The 22,782-nt window shown below is 41.5% G+C and overlaps 1 protein-coding gene across 1 annotated transcript in view; it reads right to left on the bottom strand.

Annotated features, from left to right (window-relative positions):
* Window positions 1-22,782, bottom strand: part of LOC133499730 (multiple C2 and transmembrane domain-containing protein 1-like) — a 119,424-nt gene that overhangs the window by 95,886 nt on the left and 756 nt on the right. The gene's annotated exons all lie outside the window — the stretch shown is intronic.

The raw sequence follows: 22,782 nt of genomic DNA on the forward strand, positions 1-22,782 counted from the left end.
TTGCCAAATGTCAAAAGCTTGTCTAAAATATGTTCAGTGCGCTATTTACATTTCGGTGTATCTAGTAGATAACCAAGAATTGGAATTTATCATTTAAATTACATTGCGTCTCCAAGTCAATTGTAGACCAAGTGAAAGTTTTTACCATTTTGTTCTCTAACTTGGCTCCAACCAGTGGAGGTAAATATCAATCCTTCACCACAACCAAACAAGCTACCACCTCAGAATGCACCTCACCAACATGAATCACATTTATTTGACTACGTTGACAGCTTTCTATTGAAATCAACTGCATGTGGCTTTTATGAAAATGAGCAAGCACTTGCATGACAAATACATGTATTGCTTCATCATGTACTCCATTCATTTGAATCAACAAAGGCAATCTGATGATAGTATTTAGGGCATTGTGAGTCTTTTACAAGTTTAATTTGGCCAACCACTGTCATGAATTTGGATTATCCTGATGCTGGTGTGGAGGCCAAAGTGGAGGATTCAAAAGCAGGAAGACATTTTTTAAAAAAAGTCAAAACAAAAAGTATGACAGCATTTTCAGCAAACAATGTCTTAAAAGTCCCTAAATCATTACGCAAAGGATACTTGACATATAACTGCAGCAATGAACTGGGAAACAACACTGAAAGAAAGCAGGGACCTAAATACAAATTGACATGGCTACAAGCCACACCTGGACAAGATGCAAGTGGCTGGAAAGAGCTCATTGCTTGACACATGGGGCGGGGCCTGACAAGAGCAGGTGGAGACGAAAATCAAACCCGCAGTAGCACAAATATCATGCATACACAAAATTTACCAACCATCTTTGTCAAAAAAGTGTTGAATTGTCAAATATAGCTGCATTGTTGACAGACAATCCAGCACTCAAGGGGGGCTCTATGGATGTACAATAAACTATATGTACTGAAAAAATTGTCTGCTGTGATACTGTCGCAGAGGCTCCATTATTAATGACACTTTGTTGGATTGTCTAAACTATGAATCAAAGTAAGAACTGGCTGCAGGATAATTATAATCATGATTCCCTCATTGCATTTCATGGGCCTCCCATAAGACTGAAGTCTGGCGACGGGTCTGGAGACACTGTACACAAAATACTCATAATCATAAGCACAGCAAGGTTTGTCTCTGTGCCAGGTTTGAATGTGATTCCTACACTGCTGATTCCGGTACCGCCTCCACACTGACAAGATACCAGCCCCCACACTGGCTGCATGACAGCAGTGTGTATCCATCACAGTGGCACGTTTGCGGAAAATAGGAGAGCCCAAATAGAAAGAGAGTAGTGTTATGTTACACAATTAAGAGCATGATCTATCCATCCATCAATCCATCCATTTTCTGAGCCACTTATCCTCACGAGGGTCACGGGAGTCCTGGAGCCTATCCCAGGTATCATTGGGCAGGAGGCGGGGTACACCCCGAACAGGTTGCCATCCAATCACAGGGCAAAAGAGACAGAGAACAGCCAATCACACCAAGGGCAATTTAGAGTCTCTGATTACTGCATGTTTTTTGCATGTGGGAGGAAACCGGAGTGCCTGGAGAAAACACACACAGGCATGGGGAGAATGTGCAACCTCCACACAGGTGGGGCTGGGATTCAAACCCCAGTCCTCAGAACTGTGAGCCCAATGCTCTAACCACTTGTGAGCATAGTTCATCTAATTCATTTATTCAAAGGTTTGTAGAACACGGTACAGTAGCTGACTAGTAAGGATGTCTGACTTTTTTTTAATTTTGCGTTTAAAATCCAGGGTTCAGCCTTTCTATGAGGAGTTCGCAAGTTTTCCCTGAGTCTGTGTTCTCCAGGTGGTCAGGTTTCCTCGCACATTCCAAAAAACAAACAAACATGCATGACAGATTCATTTAACACTTTAAATTGTCTGTAGGTGTGAATATGAGTGTGAAAGGCTGTTTGTCTATATGTGCTCAGTGATTGGGTGACAACCAGTTCAGGGTGTAGCCCGCTCCTATCCCAAAGCCAGCTGGGATAGGCTCCAGGACACCCGCAACCTTAATGAGGAAAAGCAGAACAGAGAAAGAGAGATAGAGAGATAGAGAGAGAGAGAGAGAGAGAGAGAGACAGAGAGTGTGTAGAAGGCTAACTGTGCATTCAAAAGACAGGAAGCAATTTGGATTTCTCGACTGTGTGAACACTCCAATGCTCTCAGGGTGTCCATTGACTGCATCCATGCTGCTTCATTTCAATGAACTTCAATTCACAGTATAGTGCTTTAATGCAGTCCAGTTGCAACCAATCGGTCTGAAGAGACTCGAAAGTGCGAATGAATGATTTTTTTTCCCTAGACCAACCAAGAACAATACATAATTTTGATGGTGTTGACAACGATTGACAAATGAATGAAAGGGTTTTTTTCCCATCCTAAAAACACTCAACATGTGTTAAATACTGCTCTTTGCTCCCAAAAAAAGTGCCGATTAATTATGCACTCGATGAACACAATGACAAATAGAAAGGGGTGGGGTGATATGAAAAACAATATCTTGCAACTGTGTACTGAGGGATAAAATAGAAATGGGGAAAAAGCTGAAAGCCTGCAAGTGCATTACTGTACAATTTTATTTAGCACAATAAAACCGTCACTGGAATCTTTTCACGAGACCATTCCTCTTTCTTTTTTCATTCTGAGCCTTTCTATTTATGCCTGCTGTTGTCTTCTTGCTCCCATTTTTCCAGATTCTGTATCTTCCATCTGAGGTCAGCCTGACTTTGTTCCATCTCTATTCTTACTTTCCCTCTTCTGCCTTCCTCGGGTTAACTCCATGATTTTGGGCATGGTGATTTCATTCCAATCACGTTTGGCATCCACCAGGACTAGGACTGAAATTAGCTCCATTTTCCCCAAACTGTCTGGTAAAGGTGGTGGCACAAACTGGATCTTGAATTGCTTTGTCCGAGTAGATCATGTCTCATCAGGCTTATTTAATTCTCACCTGTCACAAGAGCACCCTTCTCAGGTTTGGAAATTGGATACGGCACGCCCACCTACTTCTACCCCTCCTTCATTGTAGATCCTCATAAAGTGGACAGACAGACAATGTTTTCTACTGGGACCAAAGAGTACAATTGACCTCATAAACAAAGCAGCTATCCAGGTTTATGGAAACTACAATAGGTATGAAAATCATTTCTGCATGCAAATTTTTTAACGTGCCGAAGTGATGGAAATACTGAATATTTAATCCCAGTTTCATGCCCATCGGCACCCTGAAAAGATTAACATGCTCTCGGAAGAAAAGAACAAATGAAACGCTCCTGGAGAAAACACGCACGGTTTGCCAGTGAATTAAGCGGCAAGCACGGCATCCAAAAATGATATCAGCAAAGAAAGACACCCACCGTATGGCTTCGTCCCACAGCTGAGAGCGGCAACGTTAACATCCAGACTCACTTTGGCTTCCACTACTGCTGCTGCTGCTGCTGCCGCCTTTCCAATACAACACGCTTCCTCACTCACGCAGCAAAGGCCACCCAGATGAAACGTTCTTGAATACTCCACAGGCATTCGGTCTCTCTCTCCTCCTTCCTCTCTCTCACTTTCTCTCTTTGCCTTTCACAAATGCAAAGAGCTGGTCACTTTCTTCTCACAAATCTGACAAATGAAAAGTTGACAGGCGGCAGCCTGCCAGTAGGAAAACCATTCGTCAAATGTTGTTCTCCATCCAGTTTTGATACCGTTTGCAAGCTGGAGACTATCCCAGCTCACTGAGGGCGAGAGATGCCTGGAATGGTTGCAGGGAACATAGCGTATCAACCATGGGTTGGCAAAGTGTGGCTCCCGGACATTTTGCTCTTCTATCTGGCTACTACGGCTTTGTATGGCTAGCTAAAAAAAGGTTGTTTGATTCTTAAGTTTTTTTTATTTTATAATATTTCCAATTTTTGTTTAGTTATGGAAGCCGTTTAATGTTTTTTTTTCTCGAAATATGCAACACAATAGATGCATCACACCGAGGACGCGTACTTATGTTTGAAAATTCATAGATACACCATACAGATAATGCCACTAGGTCTTGCAATTTTGATTAAATGAATTTTAATTTATTTGAGTATTGTTTTAAAAATGCTAACTTTTCTTATACATGCATATGCTTCATGGTAATATAGCACTTTTGACAATAACAACTTCTTGTTAAATAACAGAACAGAAACAGAATAAGCCCCATCCTACAAGTTATTGTATTTCAACAAATGCATTCCAATATAAATGTTGATTACCATCATAATAAGTTTTACATTTATGAAAGAGGGCAGCACTGTGCAGAACCTGGAAAGCATTGGCCTCACAGTTCTGAGGTCGTGGGTTTGATCCCGGACCGGCCTGTGGGGAGTTTGCATGTTCTCTCCGTGCCTGCTTGGGTTTCCTCCCACACCCCAAAAATATGCAACTTTAATTGGACACTCTAACGTGCTCCTAGGTGTGACTGTGAGTGCGGCTGTTTGTCTCGAATTGCTCTGCGAGTGGCTGACAATCAGTTCAGGGTGTACCCCACCTCCTACCCGGTGACAGCTGGGATAGGCTCCAGCACTCCCCATGACCCTTGTGACGATAAGCGACTAAGAAAATAGATGGATGGATTTATGAACGAAAGACATCAACACACATACTTTAATTTCCAAAGTGCACCTAAAATTCTAAATTTCTCCTTTACAGCTTCAAGGTCATTCACAACCTTGTAACGCCATATTTGTCTGACCTCCTGTACATCACCACACCAGTCCACTTCCTCAGATCATATGTACTATTATTATCATTATTATTCAATGGATACAAAAATAAGACAGAAATGAACAAAATACATAAATCTGACATCGAGATGCACGCAGTTACCTACAACGCAGTTTCATCAGCACAACTCGCAGGACTGCCATGTCCGTTGCCGCCCAAAAATTTCATTATCCATTTTTCAGAGGATAATTTATAGTTGACTAAATGTTGTTGTACTCAAAGTTTCCCCACACACATGGCTGACATGGCTCCTGACCAGGAGGTAATAGCCTGATCATGTAGCAACCATGCGTAGAGTATGTAAGAATTTTTGCACCTTCCAAAGATGGCATCGCTGATTTGAGAGACCCACCCACATGTCTTAAAACCCCTGCGTTGTGTGGAGAAGAGAGCTAGGGTTATGTCTTACTCGGTGGACTATGGAGTTTATGGAATTATAATGACTTTTTTTGTGTACGGAGGCGTCTTTGAAAATACGTCTACGAAAGTACTTTGTCAGAAAAGAAGCACAAATAAAAGAAAATGAGAGACATATCACAGTATAGAAACACGAACACCAGCGGCCATAGAAGCTAACAATTAAAATGAGTAAAGAACCAAGGCAATGCAAGAACCCATCAACAGGAACTGAGACCAAGAACTTTGAAGTACATTTGTATAAAGCCCGTCAGTAACAGTGGATCATTGTATAGGCACCTGTCATTGTAAAGTACTGTAATTCTCTCTGTTAAATTGTGTTGTGGAAGAACTCAATTAACAAATGAGTTAGCGACGTCCATTTTTGTCAATGGATTAGACGCAATAGGCATTTAACAAGTTGCAGTTAGCTCAAAATATGCTTCAACATTTCTGTTAATGACATCTTCTGATTGACACTTGTACCAAAATGTGTCATGAGAGTATGTTTTGTTTGTGGGAAAGTGCCGCTTTATTAATCGTTAAGTGTATGGCAGTCCTCCAGCGGAAGTGGTGTGTCATTTGTGTTCATTTAAGAATCAAGATTTGGTTATTCCTTCTCTTGTTGGAAATCACACACTCAAGAGCAAAGATGCACTCATACACCTAAGTAAACACATGCGTAACTCTGCATTGGAAGACGTGAAGTAAAGTCAACCATATACAGTACAGCTATTTGCAACAATTACGTCATTGTCATTGGAATTTATCACTCCACGCCTAGCAACAAGACTAATAGCCTCTGTCCTCAATACCCATGTTTTCAATCTTAATAATGTTTTGCCATAGGATAATTGTACATTTTCACTTCTAATAGCATACCGCTCAAGTACCTCTCACTGTTCAAACAGAGAAGGAATTTTGAACTTACTCTTTGAAGATGATTAGGCATCTATAGGCCTCAATTAAAATGTTTCCGCCTCATCCTTCTTGTGATCATGATAAATCATACATTAGACCTTATTATATCCACAAAATTCCTCCGGTCACAGATTATGAGAGGTGCCAGGATCTTATTCCTAATTTACTTTGAATAAATGATGTGAACATTTATTCACATGGTAAAAGTTAGTGTGGGTAGTGGCAATAATATTTTTCTTGTTCTTCTTTAAAAGGTTCTCTTGTTTCATCTCTTGCTGCCTGTGATATTGCGCGTTATTTTAATGGCTGCCCCTGGTGGTTTACAGAAAATTTGAAGGAGTCAGAAGTGACACACCTAATGTCAATGGCACTAGTCTAAAATGATGTCTCTACAACATTGTTTGGTATTAATACCCTGATGAAGGCTAGTGGGCGTATACGCAAAGTCTTCTATATAATATAAAGGCTTTGCTACAATCACAATGTCCAAGTGAGTACGTGCAATGGAAATTTTTTCCAACCTCCTTTTGATAAACAGTGAAATACATTGCAAAATCATCTTTCTTGTGACTTGTTACAGATCACAAAGCTGCACACACATTTGCATGGACAGGTGAGCAAAATATCTATGCACACGTAACATGCATGCACAATATTACAGAGCAGCTCATACAAACATTGCAAGCCTCTCCTCTACCATCCTTTATTAGCGCCACGTGATCGTTGAAGTAGATTGGCGGACGACACAAGATTTATCACAGCAGAATGAAGCAACGCACGCTTGCAGGGCAACAAGACCGACGGGCAGATGTGATTGACCTAAATGGAAATAGTGAACTCGGAAATGAACACCAAGGTCTTTTTTTTTTCCATAACAGACAATGAAATACCTTTCAGAATGCATTCTTTTTCCATCCTGCTAATCCCCACTAGGGTCGTGAGCATGCTGGAGCCTGTACCAACTATCTTGGGGCGAGAGAGAGACTACACTGTGAAATGGTCGCCAGCCAATACCCATCAACCATTTGCACTCACATTCACACCTGTAGGCAATTTAGAGCATTCAAGAAACTCCATGTTTTTAGGATGTGGGAGAAAACCAAAGTATCGGCGGAAAACCCACACAGGGACGGGGAGAACATGCAAAGTCCAGGCAGATGAGACCGGCTTTGAACCCAGGTCCTCAGAACTGTGAGGCTGATGTGCTAAATGTACCACCCTTTCAGAACTGATTCCACACTTTCAATCAATAATCGATCAACCAAATGTAAAGCACCCATGGGGAGGAAGTTCAATATACAGTTTAATGAGAGTGGTAAATGGCCCAACTCTAGACTAACACATTGGCAAAAGTGCCTTATATTAAATAAGTGGACTAATTTGTCTGATTATTTTTGTTCTTTGCTCTCACCAATCATTCACTTTTCCTCTTTCCTCTTCCATCTGATTGTTTACACTGGAAAATCCAAAACTGCCATTTCGCTTTTCCAATTCTGAAGAGCTTTACCTAGGTGCCACACAGGCAGCAATACAACGGAATAAATCTAAATAAAATAATTACATCTTCAGTTAACCTTGCATGCATGTTTTGGAATGTGACAGAAAAATATAGTACTTGGAGAAAACCCACACATTGAATAGTGAACACTGATTTGAGTCGACTACCTGAACTGTGAGGTAAATGTCCTAACCAGATACACACCATGCAGCCAACAATAAAATCAACGGAGAAATCAAAAAACAAATAACTAATGAAAAAACAACAGGTTGAGAGTCTAATTAAGAGTAGAGCAACCACAGTTGCTGCCAATGCAAGAGTTTCACACACACTGGGAGCTGGGCCAAACAGCATGACCACGACTGCTTCCTTTAAAACTATACATGGATTGATGTTTAGTTCTTGGGAAACACTGCCAATATTTAATGTTTCACTTCTTCTTGCCCTTCACTTACAACGTGAAATTCAAAATTTCTACCTTCTCTGAGTTCGCTGCATTGTCAGGCATTCCCAGATTGGTTCCCATCAGTAACTGGGCGGTCCAAAGATAAATGTGACAGCAATTTTAAGCTAACAGAAAGCTGGGCAGTGTAGTGGCCTTGTGGTTAGCTTGCCTTGCCAGGTTACATTCCAAAAACGTGCATTTTAGATTATGTGGAAAGTTCAAATTGTACATACTTTTGAATGAGTGTGAATGATTGTTTGTCTATGTGTGTTTTGTGATTGGCTGGTGACCAGTCCTGGGTGTATCCCACTTTTTGTCCAGAATCAGGTGAAGAATTAACAACAGCAGGCAATCAAGTAATGAATACTAAGGTCACCTCGCCATTAAAAAAACGACAACAAAACAGTCTGTGTGACTGTTGTAGTATTGATTACTTGTTGCTGCCACGTATTGGTACTACCTGTGTACTGGACCTATTTACTGGACAATGCAGACCGTTTCATGCATTCATTTTATGTATACACTAACCACAGTGTCATGAGATAACGTGTATGTCACTTGAAACCAATAGCTCTAAAAAAAAAAAAATCTGATGTTGGCACTAAATTAGAATTGGACACTTAAACCTGCAGTATAACTCTACTCTTAATCAGTGTACCACTGTTGATAGCAACAATGACATACCTGAGCCAGCTAGAAATAACACAAAAGAGGCTACATGCAACTGTTATGAATCTTGCGACACCTCATCCAGAACAGACAGATGGTTACTAACATCGTCTTTAACAATAGACTGCACTGGAAAGAGTGTACAATAGAAATACAGTCCATACAGGTACATAATTATAGGGTGGTTGAAAAGGGATGACTTCTCATAAGAAAACTCTCTCTCCACACAAGCACAATGTGTCATCTCATCATCCCACACTCCAGACCTAGAGGGAAGCCCTCGACGTGAGCGTTTGTACTAACAAAACCCATGGGCCAACATTTTTCATTAGAATGTTTCTGTGCCCACTTTGAATCCCACCCAGCCACAGGCTTTGATAATAACCACAGTAAAACCATTTTTTTCTTCCAAAATTATTGTGCTTTGGCTCTGCGTGAATATGGAGAAGCAAAAACCAAACATTGAGCTGAAAGGTGGGAAGGGAATATTCATTTCAAATTTGGCAGATTATATACCTCTTGAGTTCTAAACAAAAAACAGAAGAGATATTTATTTTTTTAAAAAATTCAGAAATGATTTCATTCCAAACTCACCATTGAATCCATGGAGCTCATTGGTAAGATTAAAAAGAAACTTTCTCAGGGCAACCAAGTATATTATCATGCATACGAGAGTATTAGCACCTCAGTTTATCTCTGCAGCCAGACAGAGATGACAAGCAAACTTAATGGTAGTAGGAATCCTTGCCTAAAGTCACACCCCCACGGACGTCACCTGAAGTCAACCCCACCAGCATGCACCCTTATACACGCACACTTCAGCCAGGCGAATCATCGCGTTTGTAGTTGACGGGCATCACGCGACAGACAGAAATAACACACTGACCCTGAGTAAAGAACTTGTCAAGTCACACATATCAATGCCTCCATATGTCTGCTATGTGCCCTTGAGATGGGCAGATGAAGACAAGACACTTAGTGAGTGAGTGAAAAAGTGTCAACAGCCAACACAAGAAGTTAAGAGTCATATTACACAAGTCAGATTAAAAAGATGAAAATGTCCCAAAGCGGTAAATGTTTTTTATAGACTACTGGCCCGGGACAAGTGAAAATGATGACTTGAAAATAGCAGCCACCTGTTGTGAAAGGGAGGTCCAGGAAAAACAGAGCAGGACGTTCATTTATTATGAGGGTTGAACGCCACCACCCCTATGTAATGTGGCAGAATGGCAAACATTACATCCTGACACGCATGAGATAAAATAGAACACATCAAGGGCCAATTCAGCCATTATTGCTAGCTGCTCTGTTTCACTTTAAGCAAGTGCTTACTTTGAGTTGGATTACAAATGTCTCATATTGCCAAAATATACTCTCCAGAAACATCATAAGTACATGTACTGTACATCTAAACACACGACATGGGTATTCTTAGATCCATTCAATACAAATCCAAGTATCTAGTAGTTGCAACAATTAATGTACTGTTAAACTGGTTGCTCCATGCCTCGCAGAATTTGAAATCTGTGCATCATTCTTTAAGAAACACGTGATCAGGTAAAATGTATAATTTTATTTTTAATTTGATTCAAATTAAACAATAAGACATTTGTTGAAAGCACGATCATTAAACAAAATGTTGCAGTAAAGAAAACGATATTATTTTTTTTTCCTTCAATTATTATTTTGGCCGCGGGACGGTGGGTCAGCTCGAAAGCGTTGGCCTCGCAGTTCTGAGAACCCAGGTTCAATCCCAGCCCTCCCCGTGTGGGGTTTGCATGATCTCCTCGTGCCTGCGTGGGTTTTCTTCCGGCACTCGGGTTTCCTCCCACATCCCTAAAACATGCAACATGAATTGGACACTGTAAATTGCACCTAGGTGTGCTTGTGAGTGCGACTGTTTGTCTTGATGTGCCCTGCGATTGGCTGGCAACCAATTCAAGGTGTACCCCGCCTCCTGCCTGTTGACAGCTGGGATAGGTGGAGCCACTCCCTGTGACCCTTGTGAGGATAAGCGGCTAAGAAAATGGATGGATGGATGGATGGATGGATGGATGGATGGATATTATTTTGGGCAGCATCTGTGTGTGAATATTCCAAACTCCTATTTGGGTGTCGTATTGAGCAGAATAATGCTGCCTGGAAGATCTAGTAGCTGTATCCTAACGACCTATCGAAGATGTTATAGTCTTCTTTAGACAGTCAACTTCTTGAGAATCAACAATCCCTCTGCTGGTAGTGCCCTCCATTGTGCCTCAAGACCAGATTAATTGACTTATTTTCTAAGTATCAATTAAGAGAGAATTACAGATGTATGGAGTTACTGGATAAGAATGTGACACAGTGTATGTTCCAGAATGAGTAATTGCTCTCGAAACCACAATGCTAAAGTCCTAAATCATCTGGTTGAAAAATACAGATGCCTTTGTGTTATAGACTCAGGAAGACAACGGTATGTTAAAACACATTACAGTAGCTCTAATATATTTTTTTCAGGTTTTGTTGCATTAACACTGTAATATGGGAGTATAATAAAAAATGCATCAAAGAGGTGTAATGCTTCATTTATAGCTCATGTTTTCATTTTAGAGGAAAGTTAGTGGGCACCACAGTGACGATGTGGCAAGCGCATCAGCCACAAAGATTCAGGCTCATAATTTCCTGTGCAGGTTCCATGTTCTCACAAACATGTTCAGAAATCTGTTATGGTCTGATGAAACCATACGTGGCCATAACTCCAAAAAGTATCTTTGGTTCAAGGAATGGGGGGGAATTCTCGGCTTCAATTATGAACAGTTGCAAATCGTAGTCACTGTTAGCACAAAAACCTTCACGCTTCTGCACAAATGACAAATAATTTCAGGAAAAGCCTCCTAGAACATCTGAACTTTATTTGGGGTTAATGAGAGGCACTTTGAATGGTGACAGTTGTGTGCTGACTCTCATTTTACATGAATTTGAATGTGACTGGTTGATTCAGAAACTAGCTGCATCCCACTGAGAAGAGAGTGTACACATTTATGCAATTGCATTATTTTAGTTCTTTATTTTTACTTCTCCTTTATTTTATTCATCAGTTGTATAAATCATATGTCACTTTTTATACCCACTGTACTGTATACGCCCTGAAATTGGCTGGTGACCCATACGTGGTGGATCCTTCCTCTTGCCTATAGTCAGCTAGAATATTTTCCACCTCACCCGCGACCCAAATGAGAACAAGCGCTACAGAAAATAGATGGACGGGATAGTAAATAACAACAGAAAAGAAACAACCTAAATTAATTAATTGAGGAATTACAATTTACTGACGTGGGGAGGAGAGGTAAATCTAACAAAGAGCCTCCGTAATGGATTTTAAAGGCTCCATTTTATTATCGCTTCATGAAGGATGCAAGGATCCTCATTTGCAAATATTCAATATCCACTCACCACAGAGGAAGGGAGGCTCATATTGAGTTGCAAATTACACATGATTAGCATGCAGCCTGTGGTTACAACCTTAAAGGTCCAAATTATTGTCTGCGTGGACCTTTCATCTGGTGCAGCCATCCCAAACGTAAAAGCGTCCATGTCAAGCTGACTTGCGCTACTCAATTTCAATCGTGGGGAGGGCGGAGGCAGGGCAGATCAATGTGGAATTTGATCGAGCAACTTTTATTACATCTTGAAGCACGAGGGAATTGACTGCGAGGAAGTAGCCAGCAGAGCGTGCGTTTCGGACGGACCCAAATCATTTGTTCATACACCGTGTTCTGTGTGCACTCCACTATTTTTATTTACAAACATGCTTTGCCAAGGTAGCAAGGCACTCTCTAAACACTAACATATATATTTAACTTACATTTTAATATGGAGGCACAGTGACTCAGCTGGAAAGCGTTGGCCTCACAGTTATGAGGTCCCACCTGTGTGGAGTTTGCATGTTCTCCCCATGCTTGCGTGGGTTTTCTCCGGGTACTTCGATTTCCTCCCACATCCCGGAAACATGCAACATTAATTGGAGACTAAATTGCCCCTAGGTGTGATTGTGGGTGCGGCTGTTTGTCTCAATGTGCCCTGCGATTGGCTGGCAACCAGTTCAGGGTATATACCCTGCCTCCTCCCCGTTTACAGCTTGTTGATGTCAACATTTTTGTCTATAATGATCAAGAATGCACACATAGATTTAATAAACAGTATCTATGGAAAGTATGATGTAATTTGTTTTAAATTCTTTATGTTTTTGTTATTTCATCATATTGATCGTGAACCGATGTTGATGAAATATTTTCAACATTTACGATTCTGAACCACGTATGGTCGGGTATATCCTTGTATTAGAAATCCAACTGCCACCAGTCAAGGCACCATATGAACAGCAGTGTCAATTGAGGTGTGTGCGTGTGTGTGTGTGTTGTGAGAGGGGTGGGGTGGGTGTGTGTTATGAGGGGGGCGGGGTGGGGGTGAAGGGTTGGGATGCCACCCCCAAAGAGTGCCACCCTGTGGGGTCGCGCAGATTGCACACGGTAATTTCCAACACTGAGAACCAGGCAACTACTGTGTGGCAATACAGAAAATCAAAGTTTTCAAATCATTTCCATGACACATGGGACATAGTGGTCCGAGGGGCCTTACGCACACAATGGACGGTTGGTACACGCTTCAATCAGATTGCCCCTGGGCAGTTGTGGCTACCCAAGTAGTTTACTGTCACTAGGGTGTGACTGTGGAGTGACCATATGCAATTCCAAAGATTTTTTCTGTGCCTTGAAAAGAGTCTTCTTCTTTTCCTTTGGGCTTGTCCCGTTAGGGGTCGCCACAGTGTGTCATCTTTTTCCATCTAAACCTATCTCGTGCATCCTTCTCTCTCACACCAACAGCCCTCATGTCTGCGATCACAACATCCATCAACCTACACCTTCGTCTTCCTCTCACTCTCTTCCATCCTCAGCATCCTCCTACCAATATACTCACTCTCTCGCCTCTGGACATGTCCAAACCATCAAAGTCTGCTCTCTCTCACCTTGTCTCCAAAACATCCAACTTTGGCTGTCCCTCTAATGAGCTCATTTCTAATCCTATCCCACCTCCTCACTCCGAGCGAGAACCTCACCATCTTCATTTCTGCCACCTTCAGTTCTGCATCCTGTTGTATCTTCAGTGCCACCGTGTACATTTTTGAGCTACTTGGTCCACCTCTCTATCGAATAAATATGTAGCATCTGTCTTTTATATTGAAAAAATTTAAATGAAAATGAGTGCACAGTGACTTTCAAAATACCGGTACACTTTATAAAGGGACTAATGGAAGGTAAACTACGTGAGTTTACCAAGACAAGCAACGTTAGCAAAACGAGATATTTTCCAAACCACTCATTTGCTATGTCATAATTTATTTTATTTATTTATTTATATTAAATTCCTTTTCTAATGCCCTGTTTGGCTGTTAGATCAAGCACAACAGAAGATTTGGAACCCCGTTTTGTTTCTTTGTATTCTGAAGGATATTTTTTGAGAATTGCAAATGTTCAGTTGAACAGAAGTATGTTTTTAAAGGGGAGTGACAAAAAAAGAGAATGTTGAAGAAGGGAGACCAGCTATTTGTATAATGATGTCAATGGCTTTTTCGTTACCCAGATTCATTCTCTAATGCAATACTGTATGATGAGATCTAACCTTTGATTCAGATTTATTTTTCCAGTTCAATAAAATTTTTTTCTTAGTGGCAACTAACGCAACTAGTATTGATTGCGAAGGAGAAGTTGTTTATGCTTAAGTCACCAAGTACTGTACTTCTTAAAAGATTCCAAAATATATGTTGTCTTGGTGCTTTGATTGGAAAGATGTTGAGCCTTGGGGACTCCTTCTTTTTTTCCCATTTCCCAGTTTTTCTTTTGTATGAGAAAATCTTTTATATTTAATTGCTGGGAAATTTTCTTTCATAGTCTGCTGTTACCGTTGTGTTCCGAAATGGTCGATCCATGCCAGAGGGCATTTCTTCTTCTCTTTACTGATCGATCTCTATCTGTTCGCTCATTACTCAGAATGGCATGTCTGCCCCAAGGTTTCAGCCTTTCTGGCGGTATATTGTCTCTGTCTGACAGTAGCGGGATAAGAAATGTCCAATAATTCCCTTGTGTACAATCATTCACATTATTGAGAGTCAGGCTGCATGTGTGTTTTCTGTATTAGGTTGACTGATACCAGGGACATCAGTGACGTAGAGTAGGTCATACACAGTCGGTCATTTAAGTGCTCGTGCAGTGTAATATATTTTACATTTGTCCTCCGGAGGCTCTTTTAGAGAGATGTGCGTCTCTATCCGACAGGTTAATGATAGGATCACAGAAGGTAAGTCAGGGATAAAATCGAAGAAAGGTTGTTCCTCAAGGTAAATTGGTGGACCGGGCAGTAATATAGTTTTTGGCTGACCGAGGGCAAGGACATAATATACTGTATGTCCTCGCAATATGAGGAAAGACAGGATAGACTGAACGAAGCGAGTCGTATTAAGCTGGAGACTCACAAGTCAAACTGTTTTGTCTCGTTGTGCAACATTAAAGTTCAAGAAACTAAGCAAAGTAATCTCTTTGCACCATGCACGTTTGCCTCTGAGTACCTGAAAGCAACTTCAGAGCAATCTGTTAAAGTGGTATACACACATACTGACTTTTAAGATCGTGACATTTTTATATGAGCCAAACATGGGGAAGCACGCCAGTCAGCCGGTTGGCACCTCTGAGTTACAGTTCTGAGGACCCAAATTCAAATCCGGCCTCACCTGTGTGGAGTTTGCATGTTCTATCCTTGCTTGTGTGGGTTTTTTCTGGGTACTCCAGTTTCCTCCCACATTCCAAAAACATGCATGGTAGGTTAATTGATGACTGTAAATTTCCCGTGGGTGTGAATTGAGTGTGAATGACCTCCAGTTGCCTGGCGAGCAGTGCAGAGTATACCCCAGCTCTCGCCCAGAGTCAGCTATATTTTATGTACATTATTTTGTTTTTTAAACATTTTACAGACAATATTGAAATAGACAGCAACAAAAATGTTTTTAAAAAAGACTGAAATTAAGCTGCTAATGTATTGCTGTTGACCTCACTTCAAGTTAAAGTTAGATAAGGATGCAACAGACTCCACTTTGTTGATCGAAAATTGAATGTAATTGCTGCTCCCGGCTGGATGAGGTGAACAACTCTTTGTATGTTGCTTGCTGATGTTGAGTGCCAGGAAAAAGCCCGCTTCGAGTGTGGGAGGAAAACGCTTCACCGCAACATGAACACTAAAAGCTATCCTCTGCAATTGGTGTAACACATTTCATTTGATTGTCTTGGCCAATTCCATTTGCTCCAAACAGCAATTGGGTCAGTGCCAATTGTGTGTGTCAGTGACAACTGACGGTCTCACGGGCTGCAGTGAATCCTAATTCTCGAGATGTGATTGTGACATTTCTAGAAGGAGGCCACAAGCTGTTGGCAGACGTACAAGTTCACAAGATTTACGCCAATACTGCTCGCTTTCCAAGCCCTGCATGCTCAAATGCCATCCGTTAGAAAAACATTTCACTGGATACGTTCAATGCACGTTTTATGTACTATAGTTATGACACGTTTATCCTTTGCATTATTGAAACTCATCTTGAACTTGACATTTTCCAGATTGGATGAATGGATAGGGAGATAGTAGATGGATTGATAGATATTAATAAGTGCACTAACAAGTCAATGTAGGTACAAAAGGGAATCACCGTGCTGTATTTACTTGATAATTATTGAGAAATGGCCAGGTGTACGACTACTTGTGTACTGCAATATTTGCATGAGAGTATGGCTGTGCGGAATAAACTGACATAAAACCCCACTTCTCTGTTTCATAAGTATTTGAAAGTGTTCCACCAGATCTCATCTGAATGAGTAGAATTGAAAGAAAGACAACAGATTTCACAGCACAAAACACACACACACAGAGTTATCTACTCTATTACCTCCTACATTTGTTGTATTGTTGCTCGCTTGTATTATATTTGGACATGATGTGATTGTGGTTCTGATGTAGGTAGTTGTCCCTCAAAAATCTCTTGCCGTTACATTTTTCATGATGTGATTGGATCAAAATGTAACTACAATAGTCCAAATATCTCTCTATATAAAGTCTCGAATGTAGTTGTTTACATGAAATAACTATCTGTTCCTTTTTACACCTTTTGGCTAAAGGGCCATCCCATCCCAGGTGCTAATGGGCGAGAGGAAAGCCACACAGACAAATACTCGTACTTTCACACCTTTTGTCTCGTGTGATGAAGCAGCTGAGCCAAAGAGAAACAGTCGATGAAGGAACAGTGCTGCTAATCATTCAATCACAACATTGTCTCGCTGCTACAAACCATCACACAAATCTGAACATTCATTTCATTGTTTCTAGTAATTAAGATTTTTTAATTAGCGACACAAAACAGAATAATATCTGAAACCAGCTGTCGGTATGATGCAATGCAGTTCTCCAATACAAATAAGTGTGTTTAAGACGTGAAGACATTTCCATGTCTGAAGCGTGCATTGACACAGTCGTTGTGGTTTGCATATTTACATTAAAATATGCATGGCTTTGTCAGCACCTGCCTATGGGAAGGCAACACTTGCTTTCAACACAAATGGACCTGGGTATTGAGCTTCAGGTGTTAAACTGAATACTGGTCACAGCCACTTCTACACAAATAGGATTCCACCTCTGATACTATGTCAGAAGTCGGCAACCTCATGGATCGACTTCAAGTTATGCAAGTTAAGGTATACCAATTTTAACACTAACTCCGATCTGATTGGTTAAATCAAAACAGGGCTGCAGTTACAAGAAAGCGGCAAAATCCAATCCATTGAGGAAGTGCTCTTTAACCACCATTAAACCTCATGAACACCACCAAGTTAAAAAGCATAAAAGAGTGAGCATAGATGTTGATGTATAGCGTCCCACATAAGAGGGAAGTGAATTGTTATCAATCTCACTGAGTGAAAATGAAAGAAGCTGACTTTTGACCACTGTACCGGCTGACCAGAAGATTTTATGTTTTTGTATTTCATGAGTTCAGGAGGACTTGTTGTTCTGACAGGAATCAAGTGAAGATACCTGCTCTTTTCCATCATAAACACATTGAAAATGAAATGTGCTGAACTGAAGTCAAATGTACTTCAATAATAAAATGACACTCGGAATTTGGCTTTAGTCCTCCTTCCCACCATTTCCTCACCAAATAATATGTGCGAGTTATGCACACTTTTCATATCTAATTCCTGAAATTGACCCTCGCAGCTCTTTTTCATTTTCATAATGAGAAAGTGACAAGCCGTGGTACACTGGCTGCCAACAATCAGTCAAAACACATTGTTTAATGTGTAATCCTGGTTGGATTGTACCACATAAACTCTATATTCACGTCTCTTCTATTCGCTAACTGAATACAAAATGTGAAACCATCCCTTCTATACATCTTAATCGTGTGACTATTGACAGCAAACACAGTACAACACGTTGCCAAGTTCTTCAATATTAATGGAAAGTCGTAAAAAAACACAGACATGAGCCAGTGAGAGCATTATGTATTATTTAACTCAACCGGCATGCGCAGTACTGACGCTGGAAGATCAATGTGAGAAGCCCTCTTCAGTTGAGTGTATGCCCCTAAGAGAGGCTTAATGGCACCTCAAATTCCAGTATGGATCGAGAAGTGTAGATAATTGTTAAATCACTTTTGGACAGCTGTCTGGATTACGCTGGACACTTTGGTTGGAACCAAAAGTACAAAATGGAGAAAAAAAACCAATGATGTTTACTGTATGAGTGAAGACCGAAAATGACAATATTGTAAAAAAAAAAAAAACAAACAATGAGGCTTCTGAGACAGCTGATTTATATCAAAATTATATATTCACCTTATTTAGTTATTTAGAGGTAGTATTAGAAAATAGCAAAAGCCATCTGCATGATACAGGGCTGTTTTATACCACTGTAAACTATACCCTCAATACTAATCATATGGTTATATAAATAAGTACCATCGCTTGGTGTCCATCTTCTTCTTTTCCTTTCGGCTTGTCCCGTTAGGGGTCGCCACAGCGTGTCATCTTTTGCCATCTTAGCCTATCTCCTGCATCTTCCTCTCTAACCCCAACTGCCCTCATGTCTTCCCTCACCACATCCATAAACCTTCTCTTTGGTCTTCCTCTCGCTCTTTTGCCTGGGAGCTCCATCCTCAGCATCCTTCTACCAATATACTCACTCTCTCGCCTCTGAACATGTCCAAACCATCGAAGTCTGCTCTCTCGAATCTTGTCTCCAAAACATCCAGCTTTGGCCGTCCCTCGAATGAGCTCATTTCTAATCCTATCCAACCTGGTCACTCCGAGCGAGAACCTCAACATCTTCATTTCTGCCACCTCCAGTTCAGCTTCCTGTTGTTTCTTCAGTGCCACCGTCTCTAATCCGTACATCATGGCCGGGCTCACCACTGTTTTGTAAACTTTGCCCTTCATCCTAGCAGACACTCTTCTGTCACATAACACACCAGACACCTTTCGCCAGCTGTTCCAACCTGCTTGGACCCGTTTCTTCACTTCCTGACCACACTCTCCATTGCTCTGTATTGTTGACCCCAAATATTTGAAGTCGTCCACCCTCGCTATCTCTTCTCCCTGTAGCCTCACTCTTCCCCCTCTACTTTTCTCATTCACGCACATATATTCTGTTTTACTTCGGCTAATCTTCATTCCTCTACTTTCCAGTGCATGTCTCCATCTTTCCAATTGTTCCTCTGCATGCTCCCTGCTTTCACTGCATATGACAATATCATCTGCGAACATCATGGTCCAAGGGGATTCCAGTCTAACCTCATCTGTCAGCCTATCCATTACCACTGCAAACAGGAAGGGGCTCAGAGCTGATCCCTGATGCAGTCCCACCTCCACCTTAAATTCCTCTGTCACACCTAAGGCACACCTCACCATTGTTCTGCTGCCATCATACATGTCCTGTACTATTTTAACATACTTCTCTGCCACACCAGACTTACGCATGCAGTACCACAGTTCCTCTCTTGGTACTCTGTCATAGGCTTTCTCTAGATCCACAAAGACACAATGTAGCTCCTTGTGACCTTCTCTGTACTTTTCCACGAGCATCCTCAAGGCAAATAATGCATCTGTGGTACTCTTTCTAGGCATGAAACCATACTGTTGCTCGCAGATACTTACTTCTGTCCTGAGTCTAGCCTCCACTACTCTTTCCCATAACTTCATTGTGTGGCTCATCAACTTTATTCCTCTATAGTTCCCACAGCTCTGAACATCCCCTTTGTTCTTAAAAATGGGAACTAGAACACTTTTCCTCCATTCTTCAGGCATCTTTTCGCCCGCTAGTATTCTGTTGAATAAGTTGGTCAAAAACTCCACAGCCATCTCTCCAAATTGCTTCCATACCTCTACCGGTATGTCATCAGGACCAACTGCCTTCCCATTTTTCATCCTTTGTAATGCCTTTCTGACTTCCCCCTTAGTAATCATTTCCACTTCCTGGTCCTTCACTCTTGCCTCTTCAACTCTTCCTTCTCTCTCATTTTCTTCATTCATCAACTTCTCAAAGTATTCTTTCCATCTATTTAGCACACTACTGGCACCAGTCAACACATTTCCATCTCTATCCTTAATCACCCTAACCTTCTGCACATCCTTCATCTCTATCCCTCTGTCTGGCCAACCTGTAGAGATCCTTTTCTCCTTCTTTCGTGTCCAACCTGGTGTACATGTCTTCATATGCCTCTTGTTTAGCCTTTGCCACCTCTACCTTTGCCCTACGTCGCATCTCGATGTACTCCTTTCGCCTCTCCTCAGTCCTCTCAGTATCCCACTTCTTCTTCGCTAATCTCTTTCCTTGTATGACTCCCTGTATTTTGGAGTTCCACCACCAAGTCTCCTTCTCCCCTTTCCTACCAGATGACACACCAAGTACTCTCCTGCCTGTTTCTCTGATCATCTTGGCTGTCGTCGTCCAGTCTTCCAGGAGCTTCGGTTGTCCATCGAGAGCCTGTCTCACCTCTTTCCGGAAGGCCGCAAAATTCTTCCTTTCTCAGCTTCCACCACCTGGTTCTCTGCTCTACCTTGGTCTTCTTAATCTTCCTACCCACTACCAGAATCATCCTACATACTACCATCTTATGCTGTCGAGCTACACTCTCCCCTACCACTACTTTACAGTCAGTAACCTCCTTCAGATTACATCGTCTGCACAAAATATAATCTACCTGCGTGGTTCTACCTCCGCTCTTGTAGGTCACTATATGTTCCTCCCTCTTCTGGAAATAAGTGTTCACTACAGCCATCTCCATCCTTTTTGCAAAGTCCACCACCATCTGCCCTTCAAAGTTCCTTTCCTGGATGCCGTACTTACCCATCACTTCTTCACCGCCCCTGTTTCCTTTACCAATATGTCCATTACAATCTGCACCAATCACAACTCTCTCGCTGTCTGGGATGCTCAGAACTACTTCATCTAGTTCCTTCCAGAATTTCTCTTTCAACTCTAGGTCACATCCTACCTGTGGTGCATAGCCGCTAACCACATTATACATAACACCCTCAATTTCAAATTTTAGTCTCATCACTCGATCTGATACTCTTTTCACCTCCAAGACATTCTTAGCCAGCTCTTCCTTTAAAATAACCCCTACTCCATTTCTCTTCCCATCTACTCCGTGGTAGAATAATTTAAACCCTGCTCCCAAACTTCTAGCCTTACTACCTTTCCACCTGCTCTCTTGGATGCACAGAATATCAACCTTTCTTGGTGTCCATCAAAACGGAGAATTATTATCTCATTGTGAGATTTGTGCAACAAATGCCGTTACTAGTGTAAGGTATGGACTGCATTGCTTTATCTCAGCCATGGTGATCCAGTTCCAGCCTAGGTACATGTGGCCATTGGTGTCTGGAATGGGACTACGGTATAGAAGACACAGTACATATTCATTCACCAGTTACTTCTTTAAGTACGTTCTTGATTATAATTGTAAAATCTACAATTTCCCTTTCCCAAGCATAATATTTACATAGGCGGCGATGACTCAGTACTTAAAGCGGGTCTTCCAGTAACCTGAGGATAACTGGTTTGAATTCCGGCTCCGACTGTCTGCATGTCAATATGTCCTAGGACAATACAGTGAGCCCTAATTTGCCCCCTACCTACACCCCCAGTGGGCCTGGCAGCACCTGGCATAGCAGAGGTTGCCCACTGGTGTGTGAGAGGGTTCGAGTGAGTCCATGTGAAGCGCTTTGGGCAGTGTGTTAATGTAGATAAACCACTATATTGTATAGGTCCTGTTCATTTACAGTGTTTGCAAAGTGGTATTAATTGTGTAGGATGATGCAATGAACTGAGTATTTTGTTATTAATTTTTTTCATCCACTCTAAGAACACTATCCATTCATCCATTTTCTGAGCCGCTTGTCCTCACGAGGCACACGGGAGTGCAGGAGCCTATCCCAGGTGTCATCGGGCAGGAGGCGGGGGACACCCTGAACTGGTTGCCAGCCAATCGCAGGGCACGTAGAGACAGACAACAGTCGTACTCACAATCACACCTCGGGGCAATTTAGAGTCTCCAATGAATACATGCAAAACTGAAGCGCCCGGAGAAAACTTGTGCAAGCACGGGGAGAACATGCAAACTCTACATCGGCGGGGCTGGGATTTGAACCAGAGTCCTCAGAAACGTGAGGCCAACCCTGTAAACCATAGTTCCACACTAGTTCTGCAAAATAGTAATAATAATATTTCAAATCTGCAACTTAAAAATAAGGTGAGATAATGTGCAAAACAATTAATTGTGCCAAGACAGTTACTAAACATTCATTGTTACTCTTCAATCAGGCTTCCAGCCAGTCGGTAGCATACGTTCACGGCACCTGGTGTTTGCTATGATATGTTGGCATGTATGAACTAAAACAACATTCCTCAGTGAATATGTCCTTTCAGTTCAGCTAAAGCCCCTCTCGGCATTCGGATACAACTCCCAGTAAGGTAGTATGCTGTACTGCACACAACGTAGAGGGGTT

The sequence above is a fragment of the Syngnathoides biaculeatus genome, chromosome 4 (genome assembly GCF_019802595.1).
Source record: "Syngnathoides biaculeatus isolate LvHL_M chromosome 4, ASM1980259v1, whole genome shotgun sequence".
Lineage (NCBI taxonomy): Eukaryota > Metazoa > Chordata > Actinopteri > Syngnathiformes > Syngnathidae > Syngnathoides > Syngnathoides biaculeatus.